Source organism: Diabrotica virgifera, chromosome 7 (assembly GCF_917563875.1).
Source record: "Diabrotica virgifera virgifera chromosome 7, PGI_DIABVI_V3a".
NCBI lineage: Eukaryota > Metazoa > Arthropoda > Insecta > Coleoptera > Chrysomelidae > Diabrotica > Diabrotica virgifera.
The window spans coordinates 83776634-83784605 of NC_065449.1; positions in this window are offsets into that span (position 1 = coordinate 83776634).

Consider the following 7972-nt stretch of genomic DNA (forward strand, 5'->3'; position numbering starts at 1 on the left):
ATATAACCCCAATACATCAATCAACGTTTAAACATAATACATGCGGCATAAACCAGAGAAGCAGAACATTCGCTAGAAGACGGCACATAAAAAAGAAGGGTTTCGGTCCATATTCAAGAGTGTATTCATTCGATTTACCTATGTGTGTGTGCCAGATCAGCTATTTTCTTTCTATATCTTTCATAATTGTTCCTTGTGTTTCCTTTTCTTCTGTACATTCGCAGAGGTCGAGATTTGTTTTTTTCTCTCTTCGTTTTTTGTTCTATCGACATGGCTTGCTGTGGATATTGGCAGACATACTTTATCTTCAGTATTCGTCGATTACTTTAGGCATATCCTCCTCAGAATCTGCAATTATGACCATTGGGACGTGTTCTTATATGAGGCTGAGTATAGATGTTTAACGCATTGATGAGAACCAATGCGTTATTATGCACATTATCTTATTGATGATTGATTACTGTAGAACTTCCTACCTTTCATTCTAGACGAAGCAATAAAGCACTAAAATCGGCCTTACCTCCGAAAAAAAGGGCAAATCGGGTCTTAATAATTATTTTTGCATTCGATTCGTGAATGCGCCAGGAAACTTTGTGTACCGGAGCCATGATATAATATTGAAAAACTGCATACAAAAAAATGCATTCTTAAAGTGCATCTCAACCAGACAATAAAAAAAATTCAGAACTCGTCAATTATTGGCGGAAATAAGTTCAATTTTGTGACTTGGGGGTTTTTGGGGTCGCTGAAAACGAATATGACGTCAAAAGTGGTCTCCGGGGTACCTGTTGCCAAGGGTACCTACTGTTTACCTCCTCATTAAAATTCATTAAAAAATTAGTCAAAAATCATTACTCGGGGGCTTTTTGGGGTCGCTAACGACGAATATGACATCGGAAGCGATCTCCGGAATAGCTGGTGCCCAGGGTACCTACTTCTTATGGAGTTTTCGGCAAATTCATTAAAAAAATAGCCAAAAATCATTACTCGGGGGATTTTTGGGTCGCTGACGATGAATATGACATCGGAAGTGATCTACGGAGTACGTGGTACCCAGGTACCTACTGTTTACCTCATTTTCTGGAGTTTTCGGCAAATTCATTAAGAAATTAGTCAAACATAATTAGTTACGAGATAAACAGTAGGTACACTGGGCATCAGGTACACCGGAGACCACTTCCGATGTCATATTCGTCGTCAAAAACCCCTAAGTAATGAATTTTGACTAATTTTTTAATGAATTTGCCAAAAACTCCAGAAAACGAGGTAAACAGTAGGTACCCTGGGTACCAAGTACTCCGTAGAGCACTTACGATGTCATAATCGTCGTCAGCGACCCAAAGAAAACCCCAAGTAATGATTTTTGGCTAATTTTTTAATGAATTTGCCAAAACTCCATAAGAAGTAGGTACCCTGGGCACCAGGTATTCCGGAGATCGCTTCCGATGTCACATTCGTCGTTAGCAACCCCAAAAACACACGAGTAATTATTTTTGACTAATTTTTTATTAATTTTTTTGCCGAAAACTCCACAAGACGAGGTAAACAGTAGGTACCCTGGGCACCAGGTACTCCGGAGATCACTTTTGATGTAATATTCGTTTTTCAGCGACCCCAAAAACCCCCGACTAACAAGACTCATTTCCGTCGATAATTGACGAGTTCTGAATTTTTTTTATTGTCTGTTTGAGATGCACTTTAAGAAGGCATTTTTTGTATGCAGTTTTTCAATATTATACCATGGCTCTGGTTCACAAAGTTTCCTGGCGCATTCACGAATCGAATGCAAAAATAATTATTAAGATCCGGCTTGTCCTTTTTTTTCGGAGGTTCAGTACTTTATTGCTTCGACTATTCAGAGTTATAATATTATAAGCTTTTTTCTCTCTATTTCCGACTAATATCTTCTCTATTATTTGTTTTAAGTAGAAAGCATCTAAATCACTGAAGCACTAAATTCACCTTGTTGTTCTTCATATTGAGATGTAATATTCTTCATAAAAATATGTAAGCAAAGATATGGCACCCTGTCAAGGTATGGCATTATTGGGACATAATTACAGGAATAAAATAATTTATATAATAGTGGGTACATCTTCTCCTGACGGGTACAGACGATGTTGAATGTGACCGAACAATTGGATTGTAGGATTATCTTATTTTGCCCTTTCCCTCCTTGTCAATCCATTCCCAACAGCAATTAGTTCGACCTGGTCTAGATAGAAAAAAGAATGTGTGTGTACTTTGTACGCACGTAAGAAGTTATACTTCTATTATATAATTTCAACGAAATAAATATACTTAACAGTTACAATACAAAAAATTAACAATAATTACCAAAAATTAACCAAAACTTAAGAATGCCAAATATTAAAAAGAAAAGAAAAATGTATGAATCGTCCGGGATTTGAACCCGCAATCTCGCGATTTCTCGATCTCTGGTCCAATGCTCTACCAACCAGGCCATCAAGGCGCATGTTACTAACGTTTCAGATATACATAATTACACATCACGGTGACAAGTGAAATATAAAAATAGATGTTTTATTATTTTACGCCCAAGGAAGACAAATCCAAAGACACAAAATTATAATAAATAATACATTTACTAAAAAACACTAATATATTATTTTAATGGCTTATTTGCGCTGATACATAATTTGAAAGATTAGCAACTAAACGTCATACTGTCTGTGTGCGCATGCGCGCAGATTTATGAAAAATTTTACTCTCAATCGCGCCTAAAAAAGTATAACTTCAAAAATTTTAAAATCTCCGTCACATTGTCTGGTCCTACCATAGTTTGACAAGTTGATGTATAATATTAAACCTTTACCATTTTATGGTATAAACCTGTTTACATTAATTTAATGTATATTGTATATTAAGCCATAAAGATCTTGTTAACATCCATTGATACCGACCCGTAAACGTTACAAATTTACCACCAATATTATAAGAAGCTTATAACATTTGTGTATTCACGGTCACCATTACAGCTTCCAGTGTGTGTGCTCAGGTAAAAGCGTTTGGTGATTAAGTCAATTGAAAAGTTTGAGGCGTTCATAGAGGTGGGCGTAATCGCTTCAATATTTATTTCATTAAGCCTCTCATTATATTACTAAATACATCGTTAAGGACCATCAGATACATATTTTTATGTTTGAGTGTGTTGGAACGGGAAAACATAAATAATGATATAAATACTGAGCAGAACTGTCAGATTAAATTAATCGGTTTGCCTAAAGAAAGTGTGTCTAAATTTAAATTATTAATCAATTTTATATTTGAATCACTTTCTTTAGGTTCCCTTTTACGTCCTAGATTATTTTAGTTTAAAAATATCACTATCAATATAAGGAAAAATTCCAGCTGAGGGAGCACGCCAAATAGAATTTCTATTTTAGTGAAGTCACGTTGCCTAGCAACCGTCAATTCTCCCATTATGAAATTCTATTTTGTGACGTCAGCAAAATAGAATTCTATTTGGCGTGCTCTGGGCCCTGTACTTGATGTATACCATAAATCACAAAAAAATAAAAACTTATTTTGTAAAAGGTATATGTATTTAAAATCCCCAAAAAGGGCTGTATCACAAAACGTTTTCGGAATCAATATTCCATCATCAGTGTTATCTCCTAACATAAGTATAACTCTATAAGTAAAACAAACATGAGGTTAAATTTTGACAAAGGTAAAAAAAAGTGAATAGATAGTTATACTTACAGGTTTACATGCTTTAAGCCACCAAAATGTACTGGTAAAAACCCTTAAATTGAATTTAAACAGTTGGGGTTACATTATGTTATCTGATTTTGAAGGAGGTTAAAAATATTTCCGGATTAACCCCTGGCATCACATGACATCAACCATATTGGTTGGAAAATTGTAGGTAGAACCTTACATGGCAGAGTTTAGGTGACAACTGATCGGAATGACCCCCGGAAGGATTTCATTACCAGACTGACACCGCACCTTGACAGAATCTAATATGTGTAGTTAATTCAGCCAAAGGAATATAAATTTTATGCTAATATTTAAATAATAACAGTAGTGAAAAATATTTGTTGGGATTAAAAATAATTTACCCTAAATAAGTATGATGGATGAAAATTAAAAATTATAGAATAAAACAGAAGTGAATTAATACTTTCTTTAGGGTATCTTAGGGGTTCTCAGTCTCCTCATTAATACTTTTCTTATTTATATTCACATCTAGTAATACATATTTCTTCAGCCAAACTAAATATATATCATCTTTTATCTATTTTGTTGGATCCTTCTATTCATAAATTACACCAAATATTAAGCTCATAACATCAGCTTACCTAATAGCATAATTTTTCCATCTCATGTAATGATAATTGCCTACCATAGAGAAAGTATTAATTCACTTCTGTTTGATTCTATAATTTTTAATTTTCATCCAGCATACTTATTTAGGGTAAATTATTTTTAATCCCAACAAATATTTTTCACTACTGTTATTATTTAAATATTAACATAAAATTGATATTCTTTTGACTGAATTAACTACACATATTAGATTATGTCAAGGTACGGTGTCAGTCTGGAAATGACATCCTTCCGGGGGTCATTCCGATCAGTTGTCACCTAATCTCTGCCATGTAAGGTTCTACCTACAATTTTCCATCCAATATGGTTGATGTCATGTGATGCCATGGGTTAATCCGGAAATATTTTTAACATCCTTCAAAATTAGATATCATAGTGTAACCATAACTGTTTAAAATCAATTTAAGGGTTTTTACCCGTACATTTTGGTGGCTTAAAGCATGTAAGTATAACTATCTATTCAATTTTTTTTACCTTTGTCAAAATTTAACCTCGCGTTTGTTTTACTTATAGAGTTATACTTATTTTAGGTGATAACACTGATGATGGAATATTGATTCCGAAAACGTTTTGTGATACAGCCCTTTTTAGGGATTTTAAATACATATACCTTTTACAAAATAAGGTTTTTATTTTTTATTTAAGTTTAGATATAGTTTTGAGTAGGGGAAAAATGCGATAAGACAGAAGCGTTCCTGCTCCTTCGTCATTGATTATTGGGTTATCGACAAATTGTCTACTTATTATCTAATATGCATGTATTCTCCGTGCTTAGATGATCTCTTTACCTCTTTCGGGGATGACTCACGATCCAACGTCCTACTGGTGATGTATTTCAACTTCGTTTATTCTTTTTCATTTTTAATACTCATTTTTACGGCAATTAAAGAGCTAATGCACTTACCAGAAGAGCACCAGCTACAAACACTTAGGTCCAGAGCCGGCAGTGGTAGTGCCAAAAAGCATCGTGGGGCCGGAAAAAGACCGGGATCCAAAGGCAACATAACTTTTACTAGTAAATTAAACTCGGTCAAATAGGTACATTTCAAAATATATATTTGACGGACATGTGCTAATAGGGCTGAAGTACTGTGGAAAACAAGCAGGAATCAACTCAGAGTCATAATAGGCTTTTAACTGGACAAGCACCAGTCACGGGATACCTACAAACGTTACGATTGTATCATGCATACTTTTAAGCTACAGACTCTATAACAGAGAATCTGAAACAGTCAACCATATCTTGCATGACTACGAGGTACTCGATTGCATGCGGCAAATACTTTTTAGACACAACAAAGTGACTCAAAAAATAAACGGTACCCATTCACTAAATCTGTATAAGCTGATGCAGGGTCCCAGATTCCTTGAATGGATATCGTTAGGGAAAAAAATACTCATTTATTAAAATATTTTACACCTATATGTGTTTTATCTTTCTCTTCTGCCTGTATTTAGGATGCGCAGAAGAGCCGACAGAACAAGGAACCTTGAAGTCAGGAGACTGATAAGCGTCCTAACCAGGGAAGTCACAAATCAGAAAGTAATTGCAAGATGGCAAGATAACAGAAGCAATTATTGGGATGACTTCATTTAACAATTAAATCTAAATAAACCGGTCTACATGAAAAATATCAACACCTTAAGAAATGAGAAGAAAGCCATCCCTCCACTACACGGAGAAAATGGAATAGTATACAAAACCGCAAAAGAATCTAATTCAATGAAAAACTCCCTAGAAAGATTGAGATGAACAAAAGGAAGATGTTGAAATCACAGAGGAAGTAGAAAATAGCCACATACGACTATCTAGTCTAGAGGCCCAGATAACGCAGATATAGCTTCCACTTTAACAAAAGAATTCAATAGATCTATAAATTAAAGCCAAAAAGAATTCAATACCAGACGGTATCAAAAATCCAATACTAAATAATCTGCCCATAAAAGGAGTAATAAGTTCAAACCTCAGGCTGAGAATATTTCCAAAGAGATGGAAGGAAGATCAAAAAATCATGTTGAAAGCTGGAAAAAACGTTCCTATAATCGGTTCGCTAAACTCAGACACAACTGTCTAGTGATTTTAGTAGGTAATTTTTTTTTATTTTTGATCAATTTTGCCAAAATTTTCAAAATTATTTCAAAATTATTTTTTTGACAATTTTACCGAATTGGCAAAATTACTTACTAAAATCACTAGCCAGTTGTGTCTGAGTTTAGCGAACCAACTACCCAAAACTATGGACTCATGAACCTACTTTCATCGCTTCATCGATAAGCAAGATTACCAAGAGATAGAAAGGTTGAAGGAAGATAAAGAAACTATAGCAAGAATACCAAAATCACAACTCGGATTCAGATCAGAGGTACCTGAGACAAAAACTGCAATATTACCAGAAAGATGGTTCGAAAAGCCCAAACTTATATTATTATAATATGAGAAGCGGTTAACATCATTAACTACTTGTCAGAAAGATTTTATCTCAGATACATAAAATGAAAAATACTTTAAAACAAATGAATAACCGGGCGTAGACTTTTTTCCTGACATCCTGAAAACAATGCAAAAAGTTGCAAGTCTCTAGGTGCTGTGATTTAGTAATAATAATGTCTGGTCTAAAATCTAGTGATTTTAAACATGAAAAATTTCAATATTAATAATATTTAAAAATATTAAAATATTACTAAAAGATTTTTAGATTGAAAACTTATTGGTCCATTTTCTTGATAACACCTCCAAGGCTTCTAAAATTTGCAAGCCAGATGGATGCTGAAGCGAAGAAGACAAGAGGGAATTCAAAAAACTTACAATTCACGACCCCGTCTGTTCAGCTGCTAAATTCCAACAGAAAATGGACCTAGTTACTCAAAGAAGTAAAGTAGACCAGGGCGCATCTGTAAAAATATTAGTACATTTGGACGTTGAGAGGTGACTCAAATTTTTTTGCAGAAGTTGCTTGAAAATAACTCAAATAATAATACTTGAGTTATCCTCCCTCTCAAAAAGGTCCGGAACATTGTTTAAATAATCAAAATGTCAAAAAATGAAAGAAAAATTCGATCTTTTTCTTCGTTTTTTGATTATAACTTTAAAAGTATTCATTTCCGAGAAAAGTTGTACTAACATAAAAGTTGCGTAATTAAATTTTCTACACTATAGAATTGGTTAATAATTTAAAAAATAGTCACTCTTGTTGCAAAATAGCAATAATTGCGAAAAAACCATACAAAAACAAGTATTCGAATTTTACGTTTTTCAATCATTTATGCTACACATAGGACCTTCATATTTCACCCAGAAAAACTTTATGATACAGTAAAACAATACTGTAAATTTAATTAAGATCGATTTAATAGATTTTGCAAAATAAATTTTGCAATCCAGCTTTCGCAAAAAAAATTCATTTTTTCAAAATATTACAGGACTGAAAATAAAGCAGATAGCAAGTTGAATTTTTTTTTTTGAGTATAGAAGTGTACTGTACCTTTTATTTGCAATTTGCAAAATTAAAATTGATTAACTACCACGGCGTCAGGAATTTTTTTAAGTAAACATTAATTATTGGTGCTACGCGCAGGACAGCGGATAGTTTGCTCTGATTGGGCATTCCAATGACCT